Here is a 12,825-nt window from a genome sequence, read left to right as displayed (position 1 = left end):
GGTTAGGCAGCAGCACATACATGCAGCCTCAGCACTGGGGGATGGAGACAGGGGGATCCTGGGACTGGCCAGGTAGTTTGACTCCAATCGCTGAGTTCCAGGTTCAGAGAGGCCCTGTCAAAGTAAGATGGAATCATAATCTCAAAACAACAAGAGTTAGAATAAAAATAGTAAGATGGGATGTGATAACACCAAATGATGACCTCTGGCTTCCACATGCTCATACACATGCACGTACACACACACACACACACACACACACACACACACACACACACACACACACACACACGTGCGTGCATAGGCATGCCTGCATGTGAACACACATACACAGAGATGTTTTAGAAAGGCGTCTTGGGATTTTTGCAACCCCTCCCAAGAATATTTGCCTAGGTCTGTAGAGTTTGTTGATAATCTCAACTGGGAGAGGAAAGCTATGATTGGCTTGTAAAAGGAGAAGCTAAGGATGTTGTTCAGCACCCTGCAATACATAGGGACTGAGGGCAACCTCAGAACTCAGAATGAGCCAGCTCAGATCGTCCACAGCATTGAACCTGAGAAAGCACCGTATGGCTAGGGGAGCTTGTAGCTGGTGGAAGCTCTATAGCAAGGCAACTTAAAATCCAGTAGGTGGAACTTTCTAAGAGACAGATGACTTAAGTAGTCAAACAGGCATCTTTCTCCAGAGAGTCTAACTTTGGGTTATTTGAAATGAACAAAGACTGGGCTAAGGCAGCCATCCATTGTTCCGAGTATGGACTGGGTGTTAGTAGGTCCCTTCCTGGATGACTGTAATCCAGCAAAGCCAGGTGGGAGCTGAGCAGGCAGAAGTTAACCCCCACCCCCTGCCATGATGCTGGCTTGTGCTACCAGGGAAGAACCACTACACGAGCTCAATGACCTCTACAAGCCTGAAACCTCAACCTTGGCAATGACTCACTCCTGTCTTCCAGAACAAGTCTATGTAAATCCTCAAATACGCTCTGAAATAGAAACAGATGACCTGAGTGCTGTGGGCTGGGAGCAGCTCTTCACACGCAGAGATGGAGTTACATTGAAGCCGCAGGCTTCTCTGATTCAAGGGGCAAGAGGAAACATTTTTCAGGTTCCAGCTCTTTTTCGGGCACAGTCAACATGTGATGTTTGCTTAAATAACCTCAGAAAGCAGCTTATGTGCTTGTGCGAGAGTCCTTAGCTTCTAGCAACAGATACCAAAGCTGCCTGTTTAAGCTGAAAAGAAACCTATTAAATGGATATTGGGACAGCGTAAGCGGGTTTAAAATATGCCTGCTTTCTGATGCATCAAGGCAGTGACTTATTAGACAACCAAACAGACTAAACTTGGATTAACATACAAAAGGCCCATAATATAAAGGTTCGTGGGAAAATTAGGTTATCCAACAGGACTGGGTTGTGACAGGGTTTACTTTTCTAACGTCACACATTTACATTTATTTGTATGGTTAGACACAAAATGGATACAAAACAGGATGGAGCATAGCTTTAAATACAAAATGTATTTTTATGCCTAAAACTTCCAGAAAAGTGAAAAAAATATGAATCCTTAGGCTCCACACCAAAAGCATTAGTTTATAAAAGGAGAAGTTGGTGAGTTTGACCCCACCCAAGTTTAGAAGGCTTTCTCTTCAAAAGACCCTAGGAAGGAGCTAGGGAGATGGTTCAGCAGTTCAGCTGTTTCTGCAGCGTTCAATTCCCAGCACCTACAATGGGGTCTAACAACCATCTGCAAGTCTAGTTCCCTGGGATCAGATGTACACGTACTCCTCTGGCCTCCTCCAGCACCAGGCACACAGGAGGTCACAGACATGTGTGCAGGCAAAACTCCCATAGACATAAAATATGAGCAAAATAAAAAGACCCTGTGAAAAGAATGCGAAAGCAAGCCGCAGACACAAGAGAAGATATTTGCAAACCATGTGTCCCCCAAAGGACCAGTAAAGAGAATAAAGACCTCTTAATACCAAGATTGAAAAATTCAGCTTAGAGAACATGTGAAAGACGTGAAGATACATTTTACCAAGAAGGACATAGACTGTGGGAACAAGCACACAGAAAGATGCTAAGCATCATTAGCCATGAGAAAAATGGTCCCTGACTCTAGAGGGGTGTCACTACACACCTATGAGGACTGCCAAAATTAAAGAGTAGTGACAACAGCGAACGCTGTGGATGTGGAGAAATTGGATTGCGTGTGTGCTTTTGAATGGGATGGTTACCCAGCAAGAGTTTCCCTGTTTCTTTTGAGGTAAACATTCAATTACTACTTGATCCACAATTGAGCTCTTGGGCATTTATTTATCCACAGAAATGAAAAGTTATGTCCACACAAAAACCCCTACATGTACACACATAGCGGCTTTATTTGTAATTGGCAAGTACCATGACTGAAGAAATCACAGAGTGACTATAGCACAAACAGGAATGAACTGTTGACATGTGTAACATATGAAATTATGTGAAGTGAAAAGGGCCCATTCTAAAACATTGTCTAGCATGTGATTCTATGTGTGCAATAGTTGAACTGGAGAGCATGTTGCTTGTTAGCCTAAGGAGTGGCATGGGAAAGAGGTAGGGAAGCTCATTAAAAGGTAGCATGACAGATTTCTGGGATGCTGGGGCTGCTCTGTACTTTGGCTGCAGAGCTGGATGTATGACATCTAACATGCTATGCAAGCAAATCCACACTCGGATGAGCACAAACAAAACTGGGGGGCTCTGGTTAAAAATAACGAAGATTAAGAGCACTGGCTGCTCTTTCAGAGGTTCCAGGTTCAATTCCCAGCACCCGTATGGCAGCTCACAACTGCCTGTAACTCCAGTTTCGGGGTACCTGACACCTTCACACCAATGCACATAAAATAATATGAATAAATTATTAAGAAAATAATGAGCCCCCAGTCCATAGGATGGTGCTGTCATGTTCAGGGGTTAGTCTTCCAATCTTAGTTAAACCTCTGGAAGTGCTTTCACAGATGTGCCTAGGTGTCTCCTAGGTGATTCCAAATCCGGCCACATTGATCATTCACCAAATCCACCACTTGTCACCTTGACACCCAAATGAATAGCTTTAAGCCATAATCTTGTACCCTTGGTCCCAAGAGTCTTTAAATCAAAATGTTTATTCCATTCATTCATTCATTCATTCATTCATTCATTCATTCGTGTGTGTGTGTGTGTGTGTGTGTGTGTGTGTGTGTGTGTGTGTGTACCCATGAATGTACATGCCATAGCACTTGTGGAAGTCAGAGGATAACTTTCAGGAGTTGGTTTTCTCCTTCTACCATTTGAGTTCTGGGTATTCAACTCAGGTCCTCAAGCTTGGTGGCAAGTACCTTTACCCACTGAACCATCTACCTGGCCCACGATAGTTTTTAGCATTCACTTCTGCCACTCAAGACAATCCCTCAACTGTAAGCCCTTGTAAAATAAAGATTGACATCTGCATTCCCATACCAAGAGTAAGGAACAGGAATACGGCAAGGAAAGACTGGGCCAAAGGGCAAAATCTAGCAGAAGAAACACTAACCCCAAGAGTTCCAGGTCCACCACCCAAGGCTCATGATGGAGTCGTTTGGATTCTGATGGCCTTGGGCAGCCCCGCCCCTCCATCTATGCTGCTTATAGCACATATGACCTTCTGTTGTGTTGGTTCCACTCTGCGTCTGAAAACTCCAACATCCTTGGGCCCCCACTACAACTTAAGCTTCACCTTTCCAGCTTCAGGTAATGATTGCTCACTAGTGGCCTCCTTAGAGAGAATCTAACCTGCCAACACATTGCCTGGCCTCAGTGACTTTGTGGAACTTGGTGCAAGCCTCCATGACCCCTGTACCTCTTGAATTTCGCATGCCAGCAAAAGCAGCAACACGGGGATGATGCTGTCAGGTTCTGCCGCCAGCTTCAGATGTAGCCTGGCTCCCTCCCACCACATCCGGAGTGGCCTCTGAGCACCCTGACAACAGAACCCAGGTCAACACTTCCCTAGGCAGCTGCTCTCAAGCGTGGACTTCTTCAGTGGGTTCTCAGCTCACTTGCATTTCCACAAGCTGGACACTTTAGTGGGTAGAGTCCCACCCTCAGGCAACCTTTACTACTCTGCAGTGCAGAACAAGCTGGTTTCTCTTTCACGATGGTAATCCCCTTAACAATTACAGCCGCTTCCGCTGTGCTCACTCATCATTCCCTGCAAAACAACACAGGAAATCTTTTGAGCATCCCTGGTTGTAAGAGAGGTCAAGAAAGTGAAAGTGGACACTTTCTCCATACAGAATAGAGTGGACTTGGCTGCCAACACTCATTGTGTAAGAAAGTCCATTCTTTCTTGGATGGTCGGCACAAAATAAGAGGAAATGTCCACCGCCACGGTTTAACACTTGACTGTTATCTGTGGTTCACTCAGAGAGTCATGAATAACAATGATGATAATAACACCTGGAGGCTAACCTTTTCTAAGCGCTCACTTCCGTCTGCCGGCACTAGGCAATCTCTTTACATCCCTTCTTACTTAAGTTTCCTAACAATTCCAAGATGTAATCCTCATTGTTATTATTACCCCCAACAGAGATTAAAGCTGAGGTACTAAGAAATTCCATTAATTCGGTCAGGGTCACCTGGGAAGTCATAACAGACAGACCTTGAGCTCAGGTTGGCCAGGTTCCTAGATCTACAGGCAGGGGGGCAAACTGGAGATGACTTGGGTCCAGAACACCAAAATTTAGGTCTGTCCTTGACTAGGAATCCAGACCTATTCTGGTACAGGTGTCAGGTCTGAGTCACGCTACCCATGAGTGGGTCCACTGCTTGGTGTGTCCTTTGGGGCAGGTAATGAAGATGATGAGTTCAAGGTGACTTGAACAGCTGGACTGACTGCTTTCCTCTCACCAGGTTGTTTGTTTGTTGGTTGGTTTGGGACCAGTGTTCACAAAGGTTGCAGCTGTAGAACCAGGTCTCAGACCTCGCAGTGAAATGGAAATTAGCATAGCATGAGACCGGGAAGTGGAGCTATGCTGCTGTTAGAGCAGAGAGAAGGCTTCTCTCACCTCGCTTCCTTCTCCAGTCTCCACATCTCAGGTACAGGTTGAAGGGCACATGTTCCCTGGAGTCATTAATATCAAAAACGCTTTTCAGTTTCCACCATTTGGCTCAAGTGGTTTGGATTAGTTTGGTGTCCGTTAGTTATTTCCTCATCTCTGTGATCAAATCCCTGAAAGAACCCGAAGGGAGAAGGGTTTGTCTTGCTCATGGTTATAGAGTTCCGTCCACCATCATGGGCCCCGAGCATGTGAGCAGAATATCATGGCAGCGGTATGCACAGCAGTAGAGAGCTGTTCACTTTATGGAGGGCAGGAAGCAGGAGAGGATGCAGGAAGGGGTCTGGGAAGATACACCCCCAGTGATATACTTCCTGTAATGAGGCCACACCCCCTACCTTTCACCACTACTCTATAATGTCATCATAGGAATGTGTCAGTGAATGAATCTGGTTAGATTCTAATCGACCCTGGAGATACATCACAGACATTAATCTCCTCATAGTTTCTCAGTTCCATGAAATTCTATAATCATGACTAACAGTCCCTGGGGCTTTTGAGCTGAGTGACTTGGAGGGTTAATCCAGGTGATTCTGGGGGTGATGGAGGTGTCTTACTGCTCACAGTGGAATGCCTAAGAGAGGAGTTGCCTCCTAAGAGAGGAGTAGCTTATCCTCACAGCAAGGTACTCTCCAAAGCTCAGCACAGCTGTGATCCAGACCTGCTGAATTAGAGCATTTCAGGAAGAGATTTTTGGTACTAGATGGTTGACTCGGCTTAAAGGCAGAAGAATCCCAAATCATATTCAAGCATACTTCTGGGTACAGCTAAAATAGGGAGATGGGCAGGGAGAGGCTCTCACTAGAAAGAAAAGAAAGCATTGGGCTGGCCTCTCCAACTGTTTAAGGACCAAGAAAAAAATCAGCTCGCTCTCACATAGCCACCAACTGCAAAGAACGTTCTTCTGCTGTAAGCATCTTTCAAAAATCATCTTTTTGATTATTTCACAAGATATTAACCTGGTGCTAAAATATCATTTCTTTTACCTCTTATGCTTATTCAACTTTTAAACAAAGAGAGATGGGGTTTCAAACCCAGCTCCTGGCAGGCAACAGTATCTAAAGAAAGACACAGCACTGTTTGGTCTGTATCGTATCTTTTAAACTTACCTTCAATTTTGGAAAATGACACTGGTCTTTTGTTTTTAGTAATATACAAATGTACGCATCCTAGTCAGCTTTAACTGTCAACTCAATATTCCAGAGCAGTGGTTCTCAACCTTCCTAATGCTGCTGACCCTTTAATACAGTTCTTCATGTTGTCGTGACCCCCTGTCTTAGTTTTTTTTTATTGCTGTGAAGAGTCACTATGACCATGACAACTCTTATAAAGGAAACATTTAATCATGGTGGCTCACTTACAGTTCAGAGGTTCAGTCCATTATCATCTTAACTGGAAGCATGGAGGCATTCAGACAGACCTAATACTGGAGAGACAGCTGAGAGTCCTACATCTTGCAGGCAACAGGAAGTCAACTGACACACTGGGCAGTATCCTGAGCATAGGAAAACTCAAAGCCCACCCCCACAGTGACACACTTTCTCCAACAAGGCCATTCCCACTCCAACAAAGCCACACCTCCTAATAGTGTCATTCCCTATGAGATTATGGGGCCCCATTACATTGAAACTACCATATCTCTAATAATAAAACTATTTTGCTGCTAATAAAATGATTTCACTGCTGTGATTTTGCTATTGTTATGAATTGTAATGTAAATATCTACTATGCAGGATATCTGATATATGACCCTCAAAGGGGCCAGGGTTCACAAGTTGAGAACCACTATCTAGAGTCATCTGAGAAGGGAATTTCAGTTGAGGGATTACCCACATCGGATTGGCCTGTGGGCATGTTTGTAGATGATTGTCTTGATCACTAGCTGATAAAGAAGGGCCCAGCCCACTATGGGTGGCACCATTCCCTGGATAGGTCGTCTTGCGATGTATAAGAAAGCTAGCTAAGCATGAGTCTCTGACCAAGCTAATAAGCAGCACTCTCCATGGTTTCTTCTTCAAGTTTTGCCCTGACTTCGCTCAGTGATGAGATGAAACCTCCAAGCTGACATAAACCTTTCCTTCCCTAATTGCTTTTGGTCAGAGTCTTTATCACAGCCACAGAAACGAAACCAGAACAGTATCTAACATAAAGAAGAAGATAGCTATGGAGGCATGCACCTGCAACCCCAGCACTCGGAAGGCAGGATTGCTGTGAGTTCAAGGCTAGCTTGGGCTACAAAATAAGGCCCCGACTCCAAACAAACAAACACACAGAGACAAAGAACTGCTACAGAATCAATCATGCAGCTGGTCCGTGGGTGAGACAGACACGAGGTGCTGGTATAAATGACTGAACTTCAGGAACAGTGCTTGGGATACGGGAAGTGTGTGTACCCCGCTCCGTTTCTTCTCTCTTAGGGATCTTAGTGAAGTAGAAGTAGCCCAGAGACCCAGACACAACAAACGTTATCCGCGCGTTCCCCACTTCTTTTGCTTTATATCCATAAAGCAGGTTCTACACATTAGTGCGCTCCCCCTTTAGTGTGGTGGTAGCATCTGAAGTGAACCATAGTGTAGTTTTCCATCTCACATCCATAGACAGGGAAAACGGGGCGTTGGGAGACAGATAGGGATCACAGAATAGATAGTCACTGATGAAAATAGGGAAGCATTTTCAAGGTCTGCAGCTAAGCCCCAAGCCATCACTATGTGAGCAAGGAGGAGCAAAAAGTTGTTTGTGTGAAATGGAGTGTAAACTGCCAACTTGTTATTGAGGTGGGGGAGAAGGCAGCAGAGACAGGAAGAAGGAGGGTAGAAATAAACTACAGGGACAGAAGGAGGTACCCACTTAAGGAGCAGTAGACCCCCGCATGTGGGAGACTCTGTAGGAGTTTGTCTGCCTTTATTTATACAATACCAGATAACGCTGCCGCTCACACTCTGTGTTTGCCGCCGCCACCCCCATCAACAGATGGAGGTAATAAAGAGGCTAAAAATGGAAACTCAAACTGGTGTGTAGCTTTGTTATGGCAGTTTGTCACAGAACAGTCAAGAATCCTTCTCTAGTAGGTGTGCCTGTCAAGGTCGCCCATGGCCCTTTGGGTACTAAATCAAACAGACACTTGGCTGGCGGGGCGCTAGTGTGTCCAGGGAAGCCAGGCTCTTGGGGGATAAGCTTGGCTACTGCCCATTTCTGACTAGCCAGATGCAAGCAGTGGCCTGGTTTCCCTAGGGTTTCTTGAGGGCCGTTATTTGCAGTGTTGGTCAATAGACTGTATAATTAATCAACTTAAAGGGAGTTCTGGTTAGCAATGGATCTTGACCCTGGCTGCACATAAGAATCATCCAGGGAGTTTTAAAATGAAGACTTACCCCTCAGGCCTCATCCAGGACCAATGGAATCAAGAGCCAGTGAGGCCTGGGATACAAGGGGATTTTTTAAAAAATCTCTGCAGGTGATTTTAAGATTCATTTTTTGTTATTTTATTTTATTTTGTATTTTTAAGTATGTGTGTGTGTGTGTGTGTGTGTGCATGTGCACATGGGTACAAGTGCCCACACTGGCAGTGGATCCCTTAAACTGGAGTTACAGATAGTTGTGAGCATTCTGATGCCTATCAGGTACTGGGAACTGAACTTGACTGTTCTACATGAGCGGTATATGCTTGTGCTGCTCTCCAAGACCTCTCCGGATGATTTTAACGTGAAGTCAGAACTGAACCACGAGGCTGGCCCATTTAAGGGACAAGTTCAAACACACATGCCTAGTACTGCTCTCCCTTGTGAGTGGTCTAATCTGTGACCTGCCTTTTCCTGGCCAATCTGAACTGGGAGACAAGAGAGCAAAAGACTACAAGACAGCCAAGTAAAAAATCCCCGAGTATAGCTGAAGTTTTCTACAGAGCATTGCCCTTCAGATGACTTCCAATTACATACACACTCTATGTGACCAGAGAAACCCCCTTCTTTATACACAAAATTTTGTACATGTTTAGAATCTATTTTCTTAGAATTAATCTCTATCCTGGGGTAAAAGGTTGCAGGTATTGGTTAAAGTTCATGATACTCACAGTCAAATTGTCTTCCAGAATCGCTGTTCCGATGTAATTGCTCAAGTTTTTAAATACTCTTCCCACAAGCCTGTTGCTTATCACTGAAACGATATCGGCCAGCTTGACAAGTGATCAGTTCTATTTAACATCCATTTTGTAACTTCAGCGCTATTTTTCCACTCGTGCATTTAGTCACGAGAGAGATGAGGGATGGAGCCATTAATTTCAGTGAGGAGAGAGGACCAACCAGCAGTCGCTCTTGGACAAAACTGTGAGGAGAGACGGCCGGTCATTCAGCAGCTGCTCTTGGACAATTGCTTATCCAATTGGAAACAATCGACAGCATTGTCTCAGATTACATGAAAACATACATTTCAGGAAATTTGGCAAAGTCGATGAAGAGGAAAATTCCAGACAAGAAATTACTAATGTTTAAAAACATATGAAAATGTTCTCACCCTCAGCAATAGAGGAATACTAATAGAAACAGTAATTACATATAAACTGTTTTCTATATGACTGGCATTTGCGGTCCTGGGGAACCTTGAACCCAGAACCTTGAACACCCTTGGAAAGAGCACTACCACTGAGCGATGTCAGGAGGCTTTGAGGTTCTGAAGCACAGTCTTCCTATGTAGCTCAGGCTTGCCTGAAACTCCCTGTGTAGCCAAGGACAGCCCTGAGTGTAAGCTCTCCTTGCCTCTCCTACTGGATTCAACAATCCATTTGCAGACATGCACCACCACATCCACCTTAAAATTATATTTTAGATCTAATTTCTTAATTTGCAGAGTTGAGATTAGATGGAAGTGTGGCTTAACATAGCTACTTTGAGAGAAATTATTAAAGTTAAAAACCATGCAAATCACATACTGAGAGGCAGTAAATGCCCTTTACTGAGGAAGTGTCCACCCTCAGGACAAGCAGCAGCAGTACTCCATGAACTGCCTAACTTCTCTTTGGTTGGCAGAAGCCCGGACCTCTTGACTGTGCTCTTGACCCTTACACCTTTACGTCCCAGACCACTTTCCTCTCAGCTTCACGCTCTCATGGAACCAGCCACTGTGTTAGTGACCGGCACATAATGAACAAGTCCATGGCTAGTCAGGGGTCTGGTTTCACTGGCTGAGAACACATGACTGATCTCTGTGTGTCAAAAGAGGTTCCCCAAAGCCTCCTAAGTATTAGAATCTCAAGAAACTGAGGCCAAAACTGCCACTTGCCTTCCGAATATCTACTTTCTTTTTGGAGGAAAAATCCAGCCAGTTGATATTTTGTCCATCAAAAGTGGCTATGTCCTAACATTCAGCCAGGTGTTGCTGTGTAATTAAATTCTTTAAATTAAAAAATACATTTATTTATCTATCCATATATCTATCATCTATCTACATATCTATGCATCTATCATGTATGTGTGTGTATGTATGAATGTGTGTATGTATGTGTGTATGTGTCTATGTGTGTGTATGTATATGGGCACAAGTACCACTGCATGCAAATGGAGGTCAGAGGACAGTTTGCAGGTGTCTGTTTTCTCCTTCCATGGTGGTCACTTAGGTCATCAAGCTTGGCCACAGACATCTCTACCCACGGAGCCGTCTTTCTGCCCCCTATATGGTTAAATCCTAACAAATGAAAAGTATGCAGACAGTTTCCCTCAGAAGCAGGCAGCACCCCTTCTCCCATCCCCCAAGCCGTCATTTCACTGGAGACCCAGCCTTCGAGAACCCTGGCACCCATCTTCCGGGAGGAGGTGGGGTACATCCAAAGCTGCAGAGAGTTGGAAGCAGCTGGGGTGGCTGACACCACCAAACTCCACACAGACCCAGACTGCCTTCTATTGGACAATCTTGAAATGAGACAAATTTATATCTTATTCAAACTGCTGTTGTTGGGGGTATGTAGGGGGGTGCCAGTCAGATGCAGCTAAATTTCATCCCAATTGTAACCAACTAGAGGCAGCAGATCTGCGAGGAATGTCTCTCAGAAACTGAGTTCAGTCTATAGGTGTCAGCACGCTGTGTGAACGAAAGTTGCAGGACACCATAGCACTCTGTGCACGTGTCTCTCAAGCCACCCCCCACCCCCACAAACACAGAAGTGTTGTCTTATTTTTCTGTATGTGAAATGTCTTTTAAAAGAGCATAATTATATTTCTTAAACTATGGTAATGTTAAAAAGTTTAGGGGGTGATGAAGAGAATACATGGAAAAAATATACCCGGAACTGCCAAAAGCCACCCTGTCTTTGCCTGCACTAGTCTACATTTTCACCTAACGAATGACTCATGGACTGTTTGCACGGTATAAATTAGTTAGGTCTCCCACATGCGCAGCCCCTGACCTCCTTAAACTGTTCTCATGCCTGCTGCTTGCCACTGTGGTGACCTCAAAACCACCAGGGCTGGAGACCTGGATGTGAAAAAAATCAACCTCTTTGGCAAAGAGAGATAGCTCAAGAGGTACCACCGGGTGTTTTTGTTGGCGGAGTTCATGGTTCTTTCAGAAGCCTCTGTTGTGTGCACCGTCTCCTCACAGTGCCACTGGGAGACGGAGGAAACGGGGTCACTAATCCACAAGGAGGAAATCTGAGAGGGCACAGCAGCGATACAAGGTCACGATAGAACATCGGAAGCAGGGTCAGGCACAGCAAAGCCGGCAGCGCTGCCACCACAGTCTGAAACAGGAAATATTTCCTCAGACAAGCATCTAAACGGTTGCTCTGCATCTAGAGGCGTCACCCAGTATGGAAAGCAGAGGAGGTACAGGTTGAGAGCTGCGATTCTACTTCATTACTTTTGCATTGTGATGACCAGAATAACCAGGGGGAGGATTGGTTGTTTTGACTCATGGTGTGAGGGCCGGCTTCAGGTCCCTCGTCCCCATGTGGTTGGGCAGAGCCTCATGGCAGTGGGAGCCTGTGGTGGAGGCTGCCCTCACTTCAGAGTGGACAGAAGCAGAGAGGGGCGGAGCCTGGTGTTTATCTCACTGTCTCCTTTTACTCCTTTCATTTTGTCCAAGTTCCCAGCCCATGAGATGATTGCCGTCCACACTCATGCTGGGTCTTCTCTTTTATCAGTCCTCTCTAGAAACATGGACACAGACCTATCAGAGGAAGCCTCATTAATGCCCTAGGTGATTCTAGAGTCAGTAAAGTTGACAAGGAAATTAATCACCCCACCCCCTCACCACCGCCATTGTGAAGTAACCCTTGCCATGTGCACAATCAGACAGTAGTGTGGCTTCCTCTCCCGTTACTTACTCTATAGGAAAATAAGATGACTCTGTTCTGTGTGACCCCACACTGGTAGTAGGGGTCAAGTGTCAACATAAAGAGAAGAAAATTAGTTCACCGTCATGCCTTGCACGAGTAAAACTTTCCAAACATAGCAGGTGTGTGGGGAATTGTCAGGACAGCAGGAAAACATCCTTGTCACAATACTAAATGGTTTTCTTTAAGTTAAAATGACCAGACTTGCCCTTTAAAATTGACAGAGAATCAGTTAAAAAGCAAACCCATCAAAATTCAGTGTGTCATTTTCTTAAACCTTGTGGCTACCTCTCAGTTTGTACAGAGCTTTTTAAATTTTAACTGAGCAGGTGACACTTCTTGCTCTGATTTGTTTTTTATGAGACTGAGTCTGGGGTGTGTGGCTCTTCGATC

General features: G+C 44.9%; 1 long non-coding RNA gene across 1 annotated transcript; it reads right to left on the bottom strand.

Annotated features, from left to right (window-relative positions):
• Positions 1-2,296: 2,296 nt before the first annotated feature.
• LOC128095021 (uncharacterized) lies at positions 2,297-12,217 on the bottom strand. The gene is made up of 3 exons (XR_008213135.1): positions 9,181-12,217; positions 5,061-5,224; positions 2,297-4,204 (listed from the first exon to the last, which is right to left on the bottom strand). It is a non-coding gene; the product is annotated as an uncharacterized LOC128095021 (long non-coding RNA).
• Positions 12,218-12,825: the final 608 nt, after the last annotated feature.

The sequence above is a fragment of the Peromyscus californicus genome, unplaced genomic scaffold (genome assembly GCF_007827085.1).
Source record: "Peromyscus californicus insignis strain IS unplaced genomic scaffold, ASM782708v3 Scaffold_4__1_contigs__length_199733344, whole genome shotgun sequence".
In the NCBI taxonomy this organism is placed as follows: Eukaryota; Metazoa; Chordata; class Mammalia; order Rodentia; family Cricetidae; genus Peromyscus; species Peromyscus californicus.
Note: the sequence above shows the minus strand (reverse complement) of the source record. Positions and strands in the feature narration are given on the sequence as shown.